Source organism: Equus przewalskii, chromosome 1 (assembly GCF_037783145.1).
Source record: "Equus przewalskii isolate Varuska chromosome 1, EquPr2, whole genome shotgun sequence".
NCBI lineage: Eukaryota > Metazoa > Chordata > Mammalia > Perissodactyla > Equidae > Equus > Equus przewalskii.
This window is the reverse complement of record NC_091831.1, coordinates 111631044-111654815: the sequence shown is the minus strand read 5'-3', so window position 1 is coordinate 111654815 and position 23772 is coordinate 111631044. Positions and strand designations below refer to the sequence as shown.

The window sequence follows — 23772 nt, the reverse complement described above, 5'->3', positions numbered from 1 at the left end:
AGTGCTGCTGTCTACAGTAAAACAGTGTGCTTTACTAACAGGCCTTAACTTTGCACTTCCAGCTTTTGTGTTTCAAATGATAAACCAGCCTGAAGGGAGCATAATGAAGTCTTGTTCTTTTCTTTCCCTTAAGGGAACTCAGTGTGTCAAGTGACGAATAAAAATGGCAAGCAATAGGATATATTGGAGTATATGAGGAAGCCATTTGGTATAAACCTAATTCGGCCTGACTTTGTTTTTTCCAAAAGGGCCTGACTGTGGCCATTGAGAATGCATTGTATATACATTTTCTATGGAAATAAGAAAGGCCCTTGAGATAAAGGTGCAACTTCCCTCCCCCTCCCAACATTGGCATTTCCTTAAAGATTAAGCACCTTTCCTTAGGATAGGAACTGATTGCAGCGCCCACCTGTGACCACCCAGCTTTGAGACAACAGATTGCCACCCTGCTGTGTTCACTGAGAGAGAAGACCTACCTGCTGTTTCCATCAATCGCTGTGCCGCAGAGCAATCTCACGACTATTGTAAAAGGCACATTTCAATCCTATGTGAAACATCCTCTCTAGGGGTATATAACCACTTCGTGCACCCCACTTCTTTGGTGCCCTTTCTTCCTTCGGGAAGAAAGGCCCTGGACCATGGTCCTCACATTTCAGCTCAGAATAAACTCACCCAAATTTTCATTATAGATTGGTTATGGATTATTTTCGTCGACACAAGTCACTGGGAACTTTCCCACTTTTTGTTTTACACCCAGTCTGACATTTTACACAACATCTAGTATATTTCATATATCACCTTTATAAATAGGGATACCAATCTTGTCCCCCATGACAGAAAACACACATCTCTGAAAGGCATCAAAACGTTTAGATTCTAATCTAAACAAACTACCAATTTTTACCCTGATCTCTCTCTCTGTCTATATCATACTTGGAAAATCTGGAAAATCATAGTGCTAGTCCAATGGCTGGCTGAAGTCCTTGAGTACAACCCATTTTACAGCACTTAGCTCCTAATTGAAATTTCGCAGTGCAATATTTAAAACACAACTCCAAATTGCATTGCCATTTAAGCAAATGTGTTTTCCTAGCCATTTAACTGTGTACGATTTCCTCTCGGCTATATGCTTCTTATGATTTACTGTTGGTGGCCATTGCAATTAAGTCCTTCAGTATTTATTTAAGGATATTCTAGAGTGTCCTATTTCTCTGTGAATTGAATTTAACTCAGTAATGTAATTAATAGTCTCACCATAGTGTGTGCCTTTGGAAGGAAAGAAAATATTTCCAATCTCAGAGGAGATACTATTTCCTGGATCTCCCTATCTCAGCCTTTTCCAAACTGTCAGTCCATTTTGGTTTCCTTGTTCCCAGGCCTGATCCTAACATGAGATTGTGTAGGAACTCAATTCCACAGATAAGAAACACTTACAAACAGTATTTAAATAATAATTCATTTGAAAACATTAAAGTCTGTTAATAAGACAGATCACAGTAACTATTGTCAACAAAAATAACCCATAACCAATCTATAAATGGAAATTGGGGTGAGTTTATCATGAGCCAAATGTGAGGACCATATAGACTGGGGCCTTCCTTTCCCAGGGAAGGAAGGGCACCAAAGAAATGAGGTGTACAGAGTGGTTATATACCCTCAAAGAGCATATTTCACATATGATTGAAGTGTCCCTTTTACAATAGTCACGTGATTGCTGTCGGCATAGCGATTGGTGGACACAGCAGGTAGTAGGTCTGTTGTCTCCAGCTGGGTGCTCACAGGGTGGGTGCAGCAATCAGTTCCTAGCCCAGGGAGAGATTCTTATCCTTAAGGAAATGCCAATGCGGGAGAAGTTGCATCTTTATCTTAAGACCATTTTTTCTTGTCTTTGGGACATAGCAAATGCTTAAAGCAGATATACAATGCATGCTCAACAGTCTTGTCAGGCCCTTTTGGAAAAAACAAAGTTGGGCTAAATTAGCTTTTACACCAAATGGCTTCCTCATATACTCCAATGTATCCCATTGCTTGCCATTTTTGTCACAATCCTTTTCTTTCTCCTTCTAAATCAATTTTTAAAAATTTACTATAGAGGGGCCAGCCCCATGGTCAAGTGGTTATATTCACGAACTCTATTTTGGCTGCCCAGGGTTTTGTTGGTTCAGATCCTGGGCGCAGACATGGCACCACTCATAAGGCCATGCTGAGGCAGCGTCCCACCTGCCACAACTAGAAGGATTCACAACTAAAATATACAACTATGTACTGGGGAGATGTGGGGAGAAAAAGCAGAAAAGAAAATAAAAGATTAGCAACAGTTGTTAGCTCAGGTGCCTATCTTTAAAAAAAAAACAAAAAGCCTAAACTTAAAAAAAAAACTTTCTATAGACGTTTCAAATAAGCAAAAGGATAGAATAGTATAATGAATCTCCCATGTACCCATGTTTCAGCTTCAATAATTATCAATATTTTGCTAATCTTTTTCCATCTACCATACTCACTCCCATTTTTATTTGTTTGATTGTGTGCTAAATTGCTTTCTAGAGAATTTTAAAGATAGGCCATAAACCATTCAATATGTGTCTCTAACTGATAATGACTTTTTTTTACTATTATCACCATGACATAATTACATCTGACAGAATTAATAGTAGATGCTTAACTTCAACTAATGTCCAGTACATATTTAAAATTTCCCAGTTGTCTCAAAATATGTCATTTCACGGTTGGTTTATTTTTGAATCAGGACCCAAATATTGCTTTCAATTTTTGTACCTTATGTGTTTTTTATCCAAAGAGTCCTCCATCTCTTTTCCTCCAGCATTGGATCTGTGGGTGAACCTGGTCTCTGGAATTCCCTCTCCCCACCCTTGTTCTGCATTGGGGAGATGGCTTCCTGGTAGGATCATTTAATTGTTCCATCTGTGTCTCTCTCTTATATTCCCTGCAAATTGGTGGTAGGTCTGAAGACTTTCTCCTTGCAGGTAGCATGTGAAGAAGAGCAGAATAGACCACCCAAAATATGCCACTTTGGAATATTGCTTATTTTGAATTAAAGCTATTTGAGAAACAGCTGGTATAAGAAGGATACTTTGATCCTCCTTTGTCCCCCAGGAATACGAGGAAATACATTTCCATTTTGAAAGTTACCCTCTCTGTACCGGGAAGGTAGAAGACATCCTTATCACAAAAAAGGGGGACTTTAGGGCCAAGAAGGCTATATAAACAAACCTTGTCACTTCTTCACTAGTTTACTACTCCAAGCCCAAACCCCTTTGTCTTGTCAATTCTTCACAAATTTATTGTTTCTTTGTCTAAAAGTTCACTTCTTTGAGTCTCATATTTTCATGGGTCTCCCCTACTTGCAAAATTAATTTTTTCTCCTGTTAATCTGTCTTATATCAATTTAATTGTTAGGCCAGCCAAAGAATCCAGAAGGAAAGAAGAGAAATTTTCCCTACCCCTACACTTGTTTATACAAATAGAGATCTAGACTCATTGAATCCCAGGGCTTAAAGACCACTGCGTTATCTGCTATCTGCTACCTGAATCCTTTTCACAATGTGGCTTCCCAGGTGCTTGCCCAGACAGGGAGATTGTCTAAATCATCCCTTACAGGGGTAGGGAGACTTTGTGCCCTGAAACATAGTTAAGAAACAGGAGTGGGAAAGAAAGAAACACTCAAAATAACCCTGTGAAAACCCAGATGCAATACAACTCACCTCCTAAAACATCACCTTGAAGGGTCTCAGCCAGGAAGCAGAACCAGGGATTGAAAAGGGGTCCTCGGACAGATGAAGTGTGTTTGAAATGGAAACATTTTGGGAACCTGGACAGAGCCCCTCCAGGGTTCAGGTGGCACAACTGGTAGCTTTTCCAGTTTTCCCATTGAGATACTGAGGCAGTTTGGAATCACTGACAAGAGGAGACAAAGCATCCACTCCCCTTACAATTACATTTCTCCTCCAAAATAAGGAAATTGATGGTGAACATTTTGCATCCGTTTCTGGAGAGTTTATGGGTGTGATTAGATGACTCTGGCCCCAGCCAGGACAGCCCTTCTCTACAGGGTTCGCTCTGAGGAGGCTGAGGCGGGGCACTCATGTGGGGGATTCATGAAAGAAGCAGCTTTGGGGATCTTTTGTCAGCCGGCAGCTGACTTGTTCTTAAATACTCTGTCCTTAAACAATCAATTTTTTTTAACTCTATTGTCATTTATTTTTTAAGCCCTGCTAACACAGAGTCATTCCTCCCTCCATCAGTGCCTATATTTCACTTATGGGCATCCCTGTCCCATCCTGGTTAGCCCACAATCTGACCTGCTGAAACAGAAAGAAGAACCTTTTTTTTCCCCAAGTTCTTTCTTACAGTCCACAAATTTGAGGCAGTTAATGCAGGTGTCTCTAAATCATTCATAGGAATGTTGACCAGGACAGGGCCAAGGACTCCTAAGCCCATCAGTGAGATCCCCCAAAGCAGAAACCCATCCAGTGACCAGGACCCTGGCTACCATCATCTGACTGGTGGTCAACATATGTCCATTAGCCAAGCTTCCAACTACCCAGGATCTCTACCTCTTCTGTGGGATACCTGGAAATACTTTACAAAAGGCTTAGTTGTGAGCCCATACACTCTGGGAATCACTGGTCCAGGACAATTTTTTGTTAAAAAAAAAATCTAAGTTCCCTTGTGGAGGTCAGTACTTGATACTCCAATTTCTTTAGGTGTCTATTTTTCTCCCCACTGTTGAATCAGAATTAAAGCATGGGCAGCTTCCCTCTCTTTGGGAAGCTTCTTGTCGTGGAATTGTGTCCCTCTTTTCTCTGAAACACGTCCTCCTAGAATATCAGGCACGTGAATGGTTTGCTTACATCTGTCCTTGCTGAGGCACTGACCATATACCCATCACAAAAGTCATCTTAAAATGGATTACATACAGAAATATTAAATGGAAAACTATAAAACTCCTAGAAGATAATGTAAGAGAAAACCTAGATGACCTTGGGTTTGGTGACAACCTTTTAGATACAACACCAAAGATACAATCCATGAAAAAAAATTCATAAGTTGAACTTCATGAAAATTGGAAACTTCTGCTCTATGAAAGACACTGCTAAGAGAATGACAGGAAAAACCACAGACTGGGATAAAATATTTGCAAAAGACTTATCTGATAAAGGACTGTTATACAAAATGTACTAAGAAAACTTAAAACTCAACAGTAAGAAAATGTACAGCCTGATTAAAAAGTGGGCAAAATATCTGAATAGACACCTCACCAAAGAAGATATACAAATGGCAAATAAGCACATGAAAAGATGCTCAACATCATATGTCATTAAGGAATTACAAATTAAAACAAGATATTATTACACACTAATTAAAATGGATAAAATCCAAAACACTGACAACACCAAATGCTAGCAAAGATGTGGAGCACAGAAATTCATCCATTGCTGGTGGGAATGCAGCATGGTATAACCACTTTGGAAGTTAGTTTGGCAGTTTCTCACAAAACTAAACATATTCTTCCCATATGATCAGGCAATCATACTCCTTGGTATTTACCCAAATGAGTTGAAAACTTATGTTCACAAAAATCCTACACATGAGTGTTTGTAATAACTTTATTCATAACTTTCAAAACTTGAAAGCAATATGTTCTTTAGTAGGTGAAGAGATAAACTGTGGTACATCCAAACAGTGGAATATTATTCAGTGCTAAAAATAAATTAGCTATGAAGCCACAAAAAGACATAGAGAAAACACAAATGCATAGTACTAAGTAAAACAAGCCAATCTGAAGAGGCTACACAGTATATGCTTTCACCTACATGAACTTCTGAAAAAGAAGATCCGTATGGAGAAAGTAAGAAGATCGGTGGTCCCCGGGCTTGCAGGGAGGGAGGACGAATAGGCAGAGCACGAGGGAGTCTTAGGGCAGTGAAATTATTCTGTGTGCTATAATGGTGGATACATGTCATTTTACATCCGTCAAAATCCATAGAATGTGCACCACCAATCCTAATGCAAACTATGGACTTAGGGTGACAATGCTGTGTCAATATAGATTCATTGATTATAACAAATGTACCACTAGTGGGGATGTTGATGGTGAGGGAGGCTGTGCATGTGCAGCGGGAAGAGATATATGGGAACTCTTTTTACTTTCCACTCAGTTTTTCTGGGAACATATAAATGCTCTAAACAATAAAGTCTATGTTTACAAAAGAAAAACTAATAGGCTAGATGTTATGGGGGAAATATTTCATATGCAGAAAGCATTCTTGGTCATCAAGAATGTTTGCTTCCTCCATATAACTTCAAAAAAGTTGGTCTACCGCAGCATCCTCCTTAAAGGAAGCAAGCCTCAAAACACACTGAATGGTAAAAAATGTAATATTCATACTACATAGTGAGGATATAATAATTTGTGTGACAAATTTTGTGATTTCCTAAGCTTGCTAGAGAAAGTAAATTGTTGCTATATTTGGACCCAAAATGCTCCAATATAAATATTTTAAAATTAATAGACTATTTTTAGAGCAGTTTTAGATATGCAGAGAAATTGAACAGCTCGTATAGAGTTCTCACATGCTTTGTATCACATGGATACACGGTTTCTCCTATTCTTAATATCTTGCATTAGTTGGTACGTTTGATACAATTAATGAACCAGTATCCATGCATTATTACTAACTAAAGTCCATAGTTTACATTAAGCTTCACTCTTTGTACTGTAAAGTTTTATGGGTTTTGACAAATGCATAATGTCATATATCCACCATTGCAGTGTTATGCGAATAGTTCCACCACACCAAAAATCCTCTGTAATTCACCTCTTCATCTCCACCCCTCCCACTCCCTGGCAATCACTGATCTTTGGTTTTACCTTCTCTTGAAAGTCAAATAGTTGGAATAATCTAGCTGGCTTCTATCTAGGTTGGCTTCTTTCATTTAGCAATATGCATTTAATATTCCTCCTTGTCTTTTTGTGGCTTGATAGCTCATTTCTTCTTAGTGTTGAATAATATGCCATTGTATGGATGTACTTCAGTTTGCTTATCCATTCATCTATTGAAAGACATTTACATACAATGAAACATTATTCAGCCATGAGCAATAAAGAAATCCTGCCATTTTTGACAGCATGGGTAAAACTTGAGGGCATCGTGCTAAATGAAATAAGTCAGAGAGAGAAAGACAAATACTGCATGATGTCACTTACATGTGGAATCTAAAAAACCAAATTCATAGAAACAGAGAGTATGGTGGTGGTTACCAGGAACTGGGGAGGTGGGGAAAATGGGGAGATATTGGTCAAAGGGTACAAACTTTCAGCTATAAGATAAGTTCTGAGAATCTAACATGCAGCATGGGGACTATAGTTAACAATACTGTATCATATACTTGAAAGTTTCTAAGAGAGTAGATCTTAAGTGTTCTCTCTACAAAAAGAAATGGGCATTACGTGATGTGATGGAGGTGTTAGCTAACTCTATGGTGGTAATCATTTTGCAACATATGTGTGTATCAAATCAACACATTGGACCCCTTAAACTTACACAATGTTGTATGTCAATTACATCTCAATAAGAAAATTATAAAATAAAGTAAAAATAAATTTAAAAAAGAAAGACATTTTGCTTGCTTCCAGTTTTTGGCGATTACAAATAAAGCTGCTGTAAACATTTGTGTGCAGGTTTTTATGTGGACATCAGTTTTCAACTTAATTGAGTAGACACCTAAGAGCATGATTACTGAATCATATGATAAGATTTACATTTGTGAGAAACAGCCAAACTGTCTTCCTAAGTGGTTGAACCCCTTTCCATTCCCACTAGCCGTGGAGTGTTCCTGTTTCTCTGCATCCTCACCAACATTAATCATTATCAGTGTTTTGGATTTTATCTTTCTAATGGATATGTAGTGGCACCTTTTAACTTTTAATGTTTAATTTTATCTTTTAATGTTTTAATCGGCAATTCCCTGATGACATATAATGTTGAGCACTTTTTCATATGCTTATTTGCCATCTGTATATTATTGCATTCTTGTTATTTTGCATTATTTTGCCAGGGCCGCCATAGCAAAATGCCACTGACTGGGTGGCTTAAAAAATAAACATTTATTTTCTCACAGTTCTGGAGGCTACAACTCCAAGATCAAAGTGTTGACAGTTTGGTTTCTTCTGAGGTCTCTCTCCTTGCCTTGAAGATGGCCACCTTCTCTCTGTGTCCTCTCATATTCTTTCCTCTGTGCATACATCTTATGTCCATCTCCTCTTCTTTCTTTTGGTGAGGAAGATTTGCCCTGAGCTAACATCTATTGCCAATCTTCCTCTTTTTTCCTGCTTAAGGAACATTAGCCCTGAGCTAATATCTGTGAAAATCTTCCTCTGTTTTGTCTGTGGGATGCTGCCACAGCATGGCTGATGAGTGGTGTAGGTCTGCACCTGGGATCCAAACCCGTGAACCCCAGCTGCTGAAGTAGAGTGTGTGGAACCTTAACAACTCAGCCACAGGGCCAGAGCAACCAAATCTCCTCTTCTTATAAGTGCACCAGTGACCTTGGATTAGGGCCCACCCTAAAGACTTTATCTCAACTTAATTACCTTTTTAAAGACATTATTTCCAAATCAGGTTACATTCTGAGATACTAGGGGTTAGGTCTTCAACATATAAATTTGGGGGAACATAATTCAGCTCATAACACATATCTTGTTTGGTGAGGTATCTGTTCAAATTTGTTGCCCATTTTTATATGATTGTTTGGATTTTGTTTTTGTTGTTGAGTGTTAAGTGTTCTTGTATATTTTGGACACAAGTCCTTTATCAGATATATACTTTGCAAATATTTTCCCCAACTCTGTGTCTTTATCTTGTTATTCTCTTAACAGGACTTTTCACAGAGCAGAAGATTTTAATTTTAATGCTGCTTAACTTTTCTATTTTTTTCATAGATTGCGGTTTTTGTCTTGTATCTAAAAACCCATTACTAAACCCAAGATCATCTACAGTTTCTATGTTAACTTCTAGAACTTTTATAATTTTGCATTTGTATAGTTATATTTATGATCTACTTAAGTTTATTTTTGTGGAAAATGTAAGATCTTTGTCTAAATGAATTTTTTTGGCATATGGATGTCGAATTATTCCAGCATCATTTGGTGAAAAAACTATCCATTCTCCATTGAATTATCTCTGTTCCTTTGTCAAAGATTAGTTGACTAGATTTATTTGGGTCTATATTCAAGGGATCAGTATTGATAAATTCTCCTTTATTTCTGATATGAGTAACTTGCGTCTTCTCTATTTTTTTCTTAGCTATCATGGCTAGAGGTTTATCAATGTTATTGACTTTTTTCAAAGAATCAGGTTTTACATAATAAAGGCCATATATGACAAACCCACAGCAAATATCATTCTCAATGGAGAAAAACTGGAAGCTATCCCTCCAAGAGCAGTAACCAGACAAGGATGCCCACAGTCACCACTTGTATTTAACATAGTATTGGAAGTCCCAGACAGAGCAATCAGGCAAGAAAAAGAAATAAAAGGGATCCATATTGGAAAAGAAGAAGTGAAACTGTCACTCTTTGCAGATGACATGATTTTATATATAGAAAACCCTAAAGAATCCACTAAAAACCTTTTAGAAACAATAAGTGAATACAGTCAAGTCGCAGAATACAAAATCAACATACAAAAATCAGTTGAGTTTCTATATATACAAACAACGAAGTAGCAGAAAGAGAAATGAATAATACAATCTCATTTACAATTGCAACAAAAAGAATAAAATACCTAGGAGTAAATTTAATCAAAGAGGTGAAAGATCTGTACACCAAAAACTACAAAATATTGTTTAAAGAAATTGAAGGAGACACAAAGAAATGGAAAGATATTCCATGCTCTTGGATTGGAAGAATTACATAGTTAAAATGTCCATACTTTGTAAAGCAATCTATAGATTCAATGCAATCCCTATCAAAGTTCCAACAACATTTTTCACATAAATAGAACAAAGAATCCTAAAATTTATATGGAACAACAAAAGACTGTGAATAGCCAAAGAAATCTGGGGAAAAAGAACAAAGCTGGAGGTATCACACTCCCTGATTTCAAAATATACTACAAAGCCATAGTAACTGAAACAGCATGGGACTGGCACAAAAACAGACACACAGATCAAAGGAACAGAATGGAGAGCCCAGAAAGAAACCCACACGTTTATGAACAGCTAATCTTCGACAAGGAAGCCAAGAGCATACGATGGAGAAAGCAGAGTCTCTTCAATAAATGGTGTAGGGAAAACTGGACAGCCACATGCAAAAGAATGAAAGTACACCATTCCCTTACAACATGCACAAAAATCAACTCAAAATGGATTAAAGACTTGAATGTAAGACCCAAAACTATGAAGCTTCTAGAAAAAAACATAGGCAGTATGCTCTTTGACATTGGTCTTAGCAGGATATTTTCAAGTACCATGTCTGACCAGGCAAGGGAAACAAAAGGAAAAATGAACAAATGGGACTACATCAAACTAAAAAGCTTCTGCACAGCAAAGGAAACCATCAACAAAATGAAATATCAACCTAACAACTGGGAGAAGATATTTGCAAACCATATATCAGATAAGGGGTTAATATCCAAGTTATACAAAGAACTCATACATCTCAACAACAAAACACCCAACAACCCAATTAAAAAATGAGCAAAAGATATGAACAGACATTTCTCCAAAGAAGATATATGGATGGCCAACAGGCGTATGAAAAGATGCTTAACATCATTAGCTATCAGGGAAATACAAATCAAAACTACAATGAGGTATCACCTCACTCCAGTCAGAATGGCTATAATTAACAAGACAGGAAACAACAAGTGTTGGGGAGGATGTGGAGAGAAGGGAACCCTCGTACTCTGCTGATGGGAGTGCAAACTGGTGTAGCCACTATGGAAAGAAGTATGGGGTATCCTCAGAAAATTAAGAATAGATCTACATATGATCCAGTTATCCCACTCCTGGGTATTTATCCAATGAACTTAAAAACACAAATGCATAAAGATACATGCGCCCCTATGTTCATTGCAGCATTATTCACAATAGCCAAGACTTGGAATCAACCTAGGTGTCCAGCAAGGGACGAACGGATAAAGAAGATGTGGTATATGTACACAATGGAATACTATTCAGCCATAAGAAATGATGAAATCTGGCCATTTTTGACAACATGGATAGACCTTGAGGGTATTATATGAAGTGGAATAAGTCAGAGGGAGAAAGTCAAATACCATATGATCTCACTCATAAGCAGAAGATAAAAACAATGACAAACAAACACATAGCAGTGGAGATTGGATTGGTGGTTACCATAGGGGAAGGGAGGTGGGGGGAGGGTAAAAGGGGTGATTAGGCTCACATCTGAGGGGATGGACTGTTAGTTTCTGGGTGGTGAACATGATGTAATCTACACAGAATTCGAAATATATTACAACGTACATCTGAAAACTATATAGTGTTATAATCCAATGTTACTGCAATAAAATAAAAAAAATAAAAGAATCAGGTTTTACTTTTGTTGACTTTTTCTATTGGTTTTCTATTTTCAGTTTCATTTATTTCTGCTCTCACTTTTATGATTTCTATTCTTCTACTTGATTTAGGTTTATATTGCTCTTATTCCTCTAGTTTCCTAACGTGGAGTCTTAGATTATTGAATCTAAGATCTTTAGATTTTTCTTCTTTTCTAATACACACAGTCAGTGCTGTAAATTTCTCTCTACATTGCTTTTGCTGCATTCCACAAATTTTGATGTTTTATTTTTGTTTTCATTTAGTTCAAAATATTTAAAAAATTTCTCTTCAGACTTCTTCTCTGACCCATGTGTTATTTAGGTAAGTGTTGTTTAATCTCCAAATGTTATGGAATTTTTCAGCTATCCTTTTGTTATGGATTTTTAGTTTAATTTCATTATGGTCTGAGAGCATACTTTGTACGATTTCTATTCTTGGAAATTTAAGGTGCGTTTCATGACCCAGAATGTGGTCTATCTTGGTTAACATTCCACGTGAACTTGAAGAGAATGTGTGTTCTTCTGTTGTTCATAGAGGATTATATAAATATCAACTAAATCCAGTTGAATGATGGTGCTGTTCATTTCAACTATATGCTTGTTGATTTTCTGCCTACTGATTCTGTCAATCCCTAAGAGAGGAGTGTCGATGGTTCCAACTATCGTAATGGATTTGTCTATTTCTCCTTGCAGTTCTATCAGTTTTTGTTTCAAGTATTTTGGTGTTCTGTTTTTATGTGGATTTGTGTTAAGGATTGTCATGTCTTCTTGAAGATTGCTCCCTTAACCATTATGTGATGCCTCTCTCTATCTTCAACATTTTGTCTTGTTCTCAAGTCTGCTTTGTCTGAACTTAACATGGCTACTCAGCCTTCTTTTGATTGATGTTATCATCATATGTCTTTCTCCATCCCTTTACTTTTAAACTATCTGTATTTTTATATTTAAAGTTGATTTCTTATAGACAAATTGGGTTGGGTGTTTTTTTTTAATCCACTCTAACAATTTCTGGGTGTTAATTTGTATACTTAGCCCATTCACATTTAAAGTGATTATTTATATATTTGGATTAATATCTATCCTGTTTATAACTGTCTTCTATTCATTGTACTTTTTCTTTTCTTTTTTTAACTGTCTCCTCTTTTTCTGACTTCTCCGGTTTTGACTGAGCATTTTGTATGACTCCATTTTATCTCTTCTCTTAAAATATCAATTATACATCTTTTAAAAAAATTAAGTGGTTGCCTTTGAATTTGCAATACATATTTACTACTTATCTAAATTCACTTTCAAATAGCACTACACTGTTTCCCAGTTAGTGCAGATGCCTAATCATAGAGTGTTTCCAATTCTTTCCTCCCACTTCATGCAACATTGCTGCCACTCATTTCACTTATCCACAAGCTATAATTACCCAATATACTGTTGTTATTATTACTTTGAATAGTTCTTTATTAGGTCAATTGAGTAATAAAAATAAGGTATTCTATTTTAACTCCATTTATTCCATCTTTGATGTTCTTTCTTTCTTTATGTAGATCCAAGTTTCTGACCTATAAGATTTTCCTTCTCTCTGATGGGATTCTTTTATATTTCTTGAAAGGCAGGTCTACTGGAAACAAATTCCCTCAGTTTTTCTTTGTCTGGAAAAGTTTTCTTTTCTCCTTCACTTTTGAAGGATAGTTTTACTGTGTATAGAATTCTAGGTTGGTGGGGGTTTTCTTTCAATATTAAATATTTCACTCCCCTCTTCTCTTGCTTGCAAGGTTTCTGATAAGAATTTTAATGTAATTCTTATTCTTGTTCATCTGTATGTAAGGGTTTTTTTTCCCTCTGGATTCTTTCAAAATTCCCTCTTTGCCTTTGGTTTTCTGCAGTTTGAATATAATATACCTAGTTGTAGATTTTTTTTTATATTTATCTTGCTTGGAGTTCTCTGAGCTTCCTGGATCTGTGGTTTTGTTTCTGTCATTAATTTTGGAAAATTCTCAGGTTTTATTACTTCAAGTATTTTTTCTGCTCCTTTCTTTCTTTCTTCTCCTTCTGGTATTACCAGTACATGTATGTTACATCTTTTACAATTTTCCCACAGTTCTTCAATATTGTTTTATATATTTTTTAATTTTTTTGTCTTTTAATTTCAGCTTGGGAAGTTTCTATCAAGATATCGTCAAGATCACTGATATTTTCCCCAGCTGTGTCTAATATACTGACAAGTACATCAAAGGCATTATTCATTTTTTCACAGTATTTTTTATTTCAAATATTTCCTTTATGAATCTTCCTTAGAGTTTCCATCTCTCTACTTATCTTACCCATCTGTTCTTAGATGTCATTTACTTTTTCAATTAATGTTCTTAATATATTAATCACATTTGTTTTAACTTCCTTATTTGATAATCCCAAAATTGCTATCATATAAGATCTGGTTCTAATGCATGTTTTACATACTCAGATTGTGTTTTCTCTTGCCTTTTAGCATATTTTGTAATTTTTCTTTTTTTAGAAGCTGGACATGCTGGACATGCTGTGTCTGGTATTAGGATCTGAGGTACTCAGAATTTCATTGTGAAGTTTTATGTTAATTGAATCAAGTTCTGGGCTGCTTAATATTTGCTGTAACTGCAGGCACCCAAGGTTTCAGTTTCCTCTAGTTTTCTTGGTGTGTTTTTTTTTCTTCCCATCTTATCTTTGGCTTCCCTAAGAACCCTTTCTTAAATAGTTTTATCTTTCAGTTCTCACATTCAGTCCGCTGTTCTTATCCTGGAGCCCTGCTGATGTGGTGGTAAGGCATTGGTGAGGGGAAGCATCTTGCAATCTTACAATTAAATTTCATGTTTTTAGTGGCCCTGAGTCTCTGGGCTCTGACCTTCAGAAACATTTCTTAGTCTTTTCTTTTTCTTCCCTTAGGTGAAACAAGAAGGCTATAAGCTTCTTGAATTATCTAATTCCTCTTCTCCTACGTCAGATAAGGCTCTTTCAATTAGTTTCCCTTGAGAGTAGTCCTTTGCTATGGAGAATGTTCCTGGCTTATTTCAAATGGCTACTTTTTGCCTCCCTTTGCCTGAAGCATGAGGAGAGTTTTCTCTGATTTTCATTGGAAGAATATGGTGAGGCTTCTGTAAGTAAAACTGATAAAACTGTGGGGGCCCCAAAGACAACTGCCCCCAAAAGTTTTTAACTATCAAGATGTTCTACACTCATCCTCCAATGATTTGTCAATTCCTACCAGTTATTGGCTCCAGTGGCTTCTGCTCCAGGTTAGCTGAACTCAGCTGCAATACTCTGTCTCTCCTTGTCTTTCTAGTTTTGAGGGTGGCAGCTTGCCCTGTGACTTCCATTCTCTGATGGGTCTAAAAAGAGTCACCGATTTCAGTTTGTTCACCTTTTTTCTTTTTGTAAGGATGGGAGTGATGACTTCCAGGCTCTTTACATGTTACTTATAAATAATTTTAAACATAAACAATCTATAAAATATAAACCTGGATAGCAGGATAACACATAATCAAATAAGTCTCTTGGTAGATATGGAGTCTTAGGCCCCTGCCACCACTTCCCCAGGGCATCCAGGGATTTTTGTCACTTGCTCTATTTTCTGATGTTTTAGCACAATTTCCAGAACTTACAATATGGCCTGTGGATAATCCTCAAAGTAGGTCACTGTTTCCAGTCCACCTCCCAGGAAACTTCAGGGCACACAGCAGACACCCTCATGCGAGGACCCTGCCAGACTCAGGAGGTTTTTTTTAGTTTAACTTAGATTATCTAGATATGGTAAGGCCAACACATCAGGAGACAACTGCCATTGAAAAGATAGTTTTTATACTCAAGATCCCAAGAGACACATCATGCCATGGGGGCCACACTGAGAAGCACCATCATCAGGCTCAAGGTAGAGGGAGTGTGGGGGAAACATGGACAAGAGCCTCTACTGTGGTTTCCGGGGTAAGAAATGGGTGAGGCAGGGTAAGCAGGATTATGATGGGCTAGTCTGAATAATTTCTGTGAGCTCTGGGACATAGGGCCTGTCCCGAGTTGACTGGTACCTGATCTTGGGTGATTAGGCAAGAGGATAGTGGCTGGGAGTCTGAAAGCCCTGTAGAGGAGATGGTTGGGGTATGGACTCTGGATTGGTTGGTTTGCACTTGAAAAGTGAACCTCTAGGAAGAAGACTCCCCCCTGGGGGGGTGAGTAATGATGAGGGTGGCAGGAGGCCAAGGCAAGGGGACTCAGGCATGTCGTGGGATTTTCCAGAACAAGGATTGTCTGACATACGCATATAGGGAAGACATTAAAGCATCAAGTTTACAGAAGCTAGAAACATGGTTAATACAGCTAATACATTTCTCCACACCCAAATGTGGCTGATGGTGGCAGAAGAGATGAGGAATCATTTTACTTTTGTCTTACCCAGCATTACCAAATTTTAAAAACAAAACTCCATCCTATCTTGTTTAGCCATTGAACCTACTTATCTAAAACTTCTTGGGCTCTCATCACAGCTCATCTCTGCTGTTGCTCTTGGGACAAGCTTGTATCGTAGAATTGAGTGGAAAATGCTTCTCTCTGACTGACTTGTGCATGGGGGAGATGACTATTGTAGACATTTATAATTTGTGAGCAATCAGTTTCTTCCTCAGGGAGAGAATCTCAGTAATTAAATAATATGATTATTAGTGAAAGAATAATGGAATGGTAATCCTGCTATTTCCTAACAGCATTAAAATGTCTTTAACCATGAAAGATTTGTAGGAAGGAAAGTGAATTGACAGCCTAAGATAGAAACTAATTTGGAATACAATTAATTTTGGTGCTCTTGAAAAGTAATGTATTTTACATTATGGCAAGTGGTTGCAACTAATTATTCTCTGAGCAATACTTGTAAATTGGTTATTTGTTCTTTATTTAATATAGTTTCTGTGACTGCTTGAACTCTTATTTATGGGAAGGACTAGTTTTCAATTTAAAATAACTACCAGAAAAAGAAAAGAATGACACAGTTTTGCCATGAAGCAGTGGCATATACAAACAGCCAACCTTGGGTAGCATCAATGGTTAGGCAGTTTATCTTTGCTGCCCCCTGCCTTCCCTACCCCTCTCATCAGAACATGCTTTCCGCCCATGTACACTGTATGCAGTGCTTCTGTCAGTTAGACTTCCTGCTCAGAGGGCCCACAGGCTTCCCTCCTCCCTGCCTCCAAACCAAGTCAACAAAACAACAACACAGACAACTAAGTAATGTAAGTCTTGCTTATTATGTACCTCACCTATGTTAAATGCTCTATTATTATTTCTGCACTAATTTCCAACTAATCTTATAAGGCAGCATCTATTTTTTTTAAATGAAAGATAAGGAAACTAAGGCACAGAGAGATTAGGTAACTTGGCCAAAGTTTCTCCAGGTAGCAAATATTAGAGCCAGAATTCAGAGCAGGCATTCTGACTTCAGAATAGATTTTAAAGGCCCATTATCCTGGCTCCCAATGTGCCTGTTCCACGTTTTACGCTTGCCCAGCCAAGCGGTGACCTGTGCCGAGCAATGGCCCTGCTTCTCAGTGCACATGTGTCCCCTTGAACACTGTTTCAGGGGCTGTTTCAGGGGAATCCATTGGTTTTCTGCAGGTCTGCCTTAATCAGGCTCATTCAGAGAGCCTGAGGGGCCCAGGCCACTTTCAGGTATTGAGAACACTAACCATGATACAAATGTGAAAACAAACAAACAAACAAGCAGCAAACAACAACTGCCACTGTGGACTTTTTGCCTTTCAAATGCAAAACTTATTGCAGAAAACCTATCCTTGAGTGGTCTATACTTTACCCAATATCACAATTGATATGAATCAATGAGGAGACCGTTCTAACACAAATAATTAACATGGGTCATTTTGGAAGCCCACTTTGAGTTTGAGGCCCTAGAAAATGGCCTTCCCTCTCTCCACTGCCAACTTGCCCCTTCCACTGCCTCACGTTGAACCACCCTCAGATCACAGCCTGACCCTAACTCTTTAATTAAGAGGTTGGATAAATTCATTGCACTAATGACTCAATTCTTCACTCCCTTTTTTATTCACGCTCTATCATGTGAATTTGCAGCTCCTTTCCCTAAAGAAGCAAGGTCTATTCCCTATCCTTTGAATCTCTGCTAGCCTTGAGAAGTGTTTAGTCAATAGAGTAGAAATGGTGATGTGCCAGTTTTGATCCTAGGCCTGAAGAATTCTTGCATGTCTCCACTTCATCTTTCTTACCAATAGCATTACCGTGAAAACATGCCTAGCCCAGCCTGACAGAGGATGAGAGTCCTGTAGAACAAGCCCAGTCACCTCAGTCAACCAGCCAAGGCCAGCATAGATCTACCAATTGCTAGCAGACTCCTGGATGGTTAGTAAGTTGAGCCAAGACAACAAAGTTCCCTAACCAACACTCAAAGCTAGTCCCAGACATAGGAGGTACAGACACATATTATTATATACTACTGAGATTTTTGTTGTTATTTGTTAAATGACATTATTGTGGCAATACACTTTGATGCAGAGTCCCTGGTTTTGGTATAAGGAAACAGAGTCTTAAATACTGTATGCACTTCGTAAGAGACAGGGGCCATTTGAAATTAAATAAATTTAAACTTGATGAGCCCTAAATAAAGAACTATTCTTCCTCTTACCTTCATCCCTAGCTTTGGATTTTATTTTAATTTTGAGTTTAAAAAAAAACCCTTAAATCTATACATAGATGAAATCACAGACAAGCCTAACTTTGTATCAAAGATCTATGAGAACTCCCCAATATAAACTGAAATTAAGTTTGGAAACTTAAATAGATTAAATTATGTGGCAGAACTGGCATGTAGTGTTCCCAAACGATTCTCAAAGCTTGATAAAGGTAATTTATCTAAACTGGAATAAAAACCTGAAACTGGGTAATTTCTATTTTTTCTCACAACGCTTGTCTTTTCTTTCTCTTTCTTTGAATTTGAATAAGTTAGTCTATCAGATACTGCTTTAGAGGTCGAGAAATAACCAGACAGATTTCTAGTTTCCTTGGTGTCCTTAACAAGCACTTCCTTATTTCTTTGTTTAAAAAAGGGATTAGTAGTTTTGCAAATCATAAACCAATGCTCTCAGTGATAAGCTTAATTACTTTGAATCTTTCTGTGAGAGCCATTTAAAACACAAAAACAGGACTGAGACTCCCTGCAGGATACCCTTGCACAGGAAAAGTAATCAACTAACTTATTTTTGTGCATTGAAAGCAGAAAAATCTGAGTAAATGCTACCAAAAGTTCATTCACTAATTGAGACAGACTTAATCCAATCTTTAACCTCCAAGACTATCCGCATCAGGAGACCTTCCCAAGTGGATTATATCTGCTGAGTGCAAACAATCAACACCACTCTGGGATTGCTTGCATTGGTATCGGGCACCCAAAGAAGGTTGTTCCAACAAATATGACTTTGAACTCTTCGTCTCACTCATGCAAAGAAATCAGGCTAGACATGTCCTAATAAAATATTTTATGTGGTTTCAAGTGGGTTGTTGAAGGGGGTAGGTCTTTTTTGGATGTCAGTGCTTCCATTTCAGTCCAACAGAAATTCAGGGATGCAAGACAGTGAAAAGCGATTAAAAGTAAACACATTGCTCAAGATATTTACAAATGTCTGGGAAAGATGTGTTTTATATGAACTTAATTCTTAATTTACTTTCTTTGGTAGTTTTCTTATGAAATCTCCCTAACCAGCACTGGCTCCAGTCACAGCCCTTGCCATGACCTCTTGGCATCTGTGTGCATCTTCCCCTAGAGTTAAATGTGGATGTGAGTTTGGTGTCACTGGAGGAATCTTTATGGAGTTTAGCATGGCAGCTGGTACACTAATCATGGGCAAAAGAAAAACACAATAAAATAATAATACAACAGGTATGGAAGGCAAGCAAGAAGGAAGTTCTCCCCCTAAACTAAAAGTTCCTTCAGGGTACTATCTGTGTTTTCTATTTTTTTTTAATCTCCACATGGCATTTTAGCATAGAAGATACTCAGAAAATACTGAGTGACTGAACTCATGGATGTCTTGGGTTGTGGTGAAATGGTGTTTATAAGCCCTTTCACCTGTTCAAGCAAAATGTGTCTACCTACAACAGATAGATGCTCAAGAAGTAATTGCTGGATGAGTAAACAGAAGTGGAGGAGGGAGGGAGGAAGAGAAGACTGTTCATCATCAAACAGGTTGGGTCCTCAAACTCACCCCCTTCCAAGCAGATGACAATTCAGTCCAGTATTTGGACATTTACATTCCTGGTCCTTGGCCTCAGCTTCTCTCTCAAATGTTTCCTAATAGTTACCTGTGACTAATCTGAAGGAGATGGGGGAAAGGAGAGAAGAGAGAAAGAGAAAGAAGCAGAGGGAGGGGGAAGAGTGGAGAAGGAGGAGGAGAGGGAGAGGGAGGAGGGAGGAGGAGGAAGGGGAGGATAAGAGGAGAGAATAGTTTAAAAAATTTCAAACAATTTTTAAAAAGACAACTAGGCACGGCCAACCTTGTGGCCTTCTTCTGGAAGAAGGTGGACGGCCCGAGGGGGGAGGCGGGGCCGCCGGGACCCGACCTCGTGGAAGGTGACAGCAAGTTGAAAACCGTCCACGGCGTTGTCACAAGGTACTGCAGTGACTGCGGCACGATGGATGATTCGATCTACTTCTCCAATGAGGCTGTGACTAGCAAAGTGCTTTTGAATGTTGGACAGGAAGTTATTGCAGTTGTGGAAGAAAATCAAGTGTTGAATGGACTGAAAGCCATCAGGGTGGAAGCTGTCTCTGATAAATGGGAAGATGACAGCAGAAACCCCAGCCAAGGGCCGTCAGGCTCCAGTCCGCGAGTGCTGATTTGCTGCGAGACCTCCTCGATGGAAGGGGCTGGCTACACCAGTCAGACAACATACTTCTCTCTGGAGAGCATTTGTGAAGCTTACTGTCTCCCGGTTTTGTGTCAGGACAGCTCAGCCGCTTCATGTTACTGAACCAACAATTTCCCGACCAGTGGAGGCCCGGCAGCACCTTGCATCCTACAGCAGCACAGGCGACAGCGCAGCTACCTGGCACACCAAGGGTCTGGCAGGGGCACTGAGTGCTCCGCCACCTAAGCTGTCGAGCCCTCAGATGGGATCCTGAGACTCTGCAAACTAGCTGCATGACCGCCGTGGCTGCAGGTTCCCTGCCCTTGCCCCGTAAGGCTACGGAAGGAAGGTTTCCAGCCCTGCAAGGGAGACTGGATGGAGGCTGAGTATTGGACACTGGCCGGGCACGTGGAGTAGCGAGCCCATCTCAGTGAAGCCACTGAGGTACAAGCGTGTGGACAGGGTCTGCATTTCTAGCCTCTGTGGAAGGAATGGGATGATAGACGACAGTATATTTTTCACCTTGGATCTCTGAAACTTCCAGAAGGATATATCCCTCGAAGATAGGACGTGGTCAGTGCTGTGGTGGTGGAGAGCAGCCAGTCGCGCTATGTCTGGAGAGCACTCTGCATGATCCCAGTGAAAAGGCGAGATTCCCCTGCTGGTGAAGAGGCTGCCGATGAGTCCTGTGGAGCCCTTTTATTGAAGAACAAAGATGATATTGAAGTCACGAGGATGACAAGTTTTGGAACTCTAAAAGAAGGAAGAAGCAAAAATATGGTGATCTGGATAGCACAAAGGAGACGTTCCTCAAAACTTAGATGCGAACTGGCTGGCTGGGATAAAGCAAAACAATTCAGATTTCAAATGCTGAATAAGCCCAAACGTGCCCCGTGGTGTCTTGTGTTTCTGTTCCTGAGAAGAAGAATTTTTCAGATGAAAATATTAACTCGTTAGATAGCTACAGCAAAAACAAAACCTATCAGACGGAGAGCAGTCTGGTGAACAGCAGAGAAGTCTCCCCAAATAACTGTGCCTGTAAAGGAGAGAATGGAGAAGAAAAGAGTGTATCAAGGAAGCAGGTGACAGAAGCTGGCAGGCTCATCCCTCCAGGTGGCGGAACCCTGGTTCTGATTGTATGTGATGCAAAAGATTCCGGCTGCTGCAAGGAGCTCCTTCTGCTCTGCTTCCCTAATTTCATAATCGGGTGAGTCCTTGAAGTGAATGTCGTAAGTGGAGAGAAGTCACTGATAGCTGTCCAAGAACCATTTTCGTGGACAAAAATCTAAAAGTTCCCAAGTGTTACCTTCCACCAAAACTATAGTGGTGGTGACCACACAGAGAAGGAACTCAAGACGACAACTTCCAAGTTTTCTTCCACACTATCCAACACCAGATAGACTTAAAAAATGTGTAAAACAAAAAATCAACATACTGACCTGTCAGCCATTACTCACAGAGCTTTTGAAGATGTCAAACTACAAGGAGAAATTTTAAACTTTGATTTGGCTTGAGGAGATTCATGCATAAATGGAACTGAAAGAGTATAATATGAATGGGGTCACCTTGAAAAGAAATGGGGATTTTCTGATTCTGAAGGTTCCAGGATTAGCTGAAAGTAGGCCTTCTCTGTATGCAGGTGATAAACTTATTTTAAACACTCAAGAGTATGATGGACATGTCATTGAATACATCAGCTACGTGATTGAGATTCATGAAGAAGATGTAACTCTTAAACTTAATACAGAATTTGAATAAGCATATAACTTTGAACCTATGGATGTGGAATTTACATATAGTAGGACCACAAGCAGACACTGTCACTTTGCACTTGAACAAGTCATCCGCTTAGTTGTGAAAGTGTTGTTTCCAGAAGAAATCATTTTACAGTCTCCCCAAGTGACTGGGAATTGGAACCACACAAAAGACACCACAAATGATGGACAGTCCACCACCAAGTGCAAGCCAGAAGACAGCGGAAGGACACCGTTAAAGTGCTGAAAGGAAAAACTCACCCAGAATTCTGTGCCCAGTAAACTCTTTCAAAATGAAGATGAAATAAAAAACAACTTCAGACACAGCAAAGCTTAGAGATAGCAGAACTAGTCAGCAGCAGACCCACACTGCTACACCTAGTGGTCCTGTAGGCATAAGGAAATGATGCCAGACGGAAATGAGAGTCCACCCAAAGTCATGGAAAGGACCAGAAATGATAAAAATGTGGATAAAGAGTTTCTTCTTATTTTTTAAAAAAATCTCTTTAAAAGATGATTGACTTTTAAAACATGGATGAACCTGGAGGACATTACACTGAGTAATAAACCATCAAAGAAGACAAGTGCTGCATGCTTTCTCTCAGAGGAGAGACCTAGAACTGCCAGACTCGTAGCATCAGTGTGGACTGCCAGTTGCAGCGGCTGGGGGGGAATGGAGAGCTGCCAATCAGTGGGCATCATGTCTCAGTTATGCAGGATAAGTAAATTCTAGAGATCAGCTGTACCACATTGTTTCTGTAATTAATACTGTAACACAGAGATTTAGGAGGGCAGATCTCATGTTGTGTCCTTATCACAATAAAATTTTGCTGTTGTTGAGGTCATATTGGCTTACAATATTGTATAAATTTTGAGTGTACATCACTATATTTCAGTATGGACTACATCATATCCACCAATAGTCTAGTTTTTATCTGTCACCATACATATGTGTCCCTTTACCCTTTTTGCCTTGCCCCCACCCCTTCCTCCTCTGATAACTACTAGTCTGTTCTCCTTATCTGTGTTTATCTGCCACATATGAGTGAAATCATGTGGTATTTGACTTTCCCCATCTGACTGTTTCACTTAGCGTAATATCCTCAAGGTCCATCCATGTTTTCACAAATGGCATGATTTTGTCTTTTTTATGGCTGAGTAGTATTCCATTGTGTATGTATACCACATCTTTATCTATTTGTTTGCTGATGGGCACTTGGGTTGCTTCTACATCTTGGCTATTGGGAATAATGCTGCAGTGTATATAGAGGTTCATAAATTTCTTTGGATTGTTGATTTCATGATCTTTGAATCAATACCCAGTAGTGGGATAGCTGGATCGTATGGTATTTCTCTCTTTAGTTTTTGAGAAATCTCCATACTGTTTTCCATAGTGGCTACACCAGTTTTCATTCCCATCAGCCATGTATGAGTGTTCCCTTTTCTCCACATCCTCTCCAATACTTTTTATTTCTCGTCTTGTTTATTTATAGCCATTCTGACAGGTGTAAGATGATATCTCATTATAGTTTTGATTTGCATTTCCATAATAATTA

The 23772-nt window shown here is 38.7% G+C and overlaps 1 pseudogene; it reads left to right on the top strand.

Annotated features, from left to right (window-relative positions):
* The first annotated feature begins 15496 nt into the window (after positions 1–15496).
* Positions 15497–22463, top strand: LOC103567321 (RNA helicase Mov10l1-like; annotated as a pseudogene).
* Positions 22464–23772: the final 1309 nt, after the last annotated feature.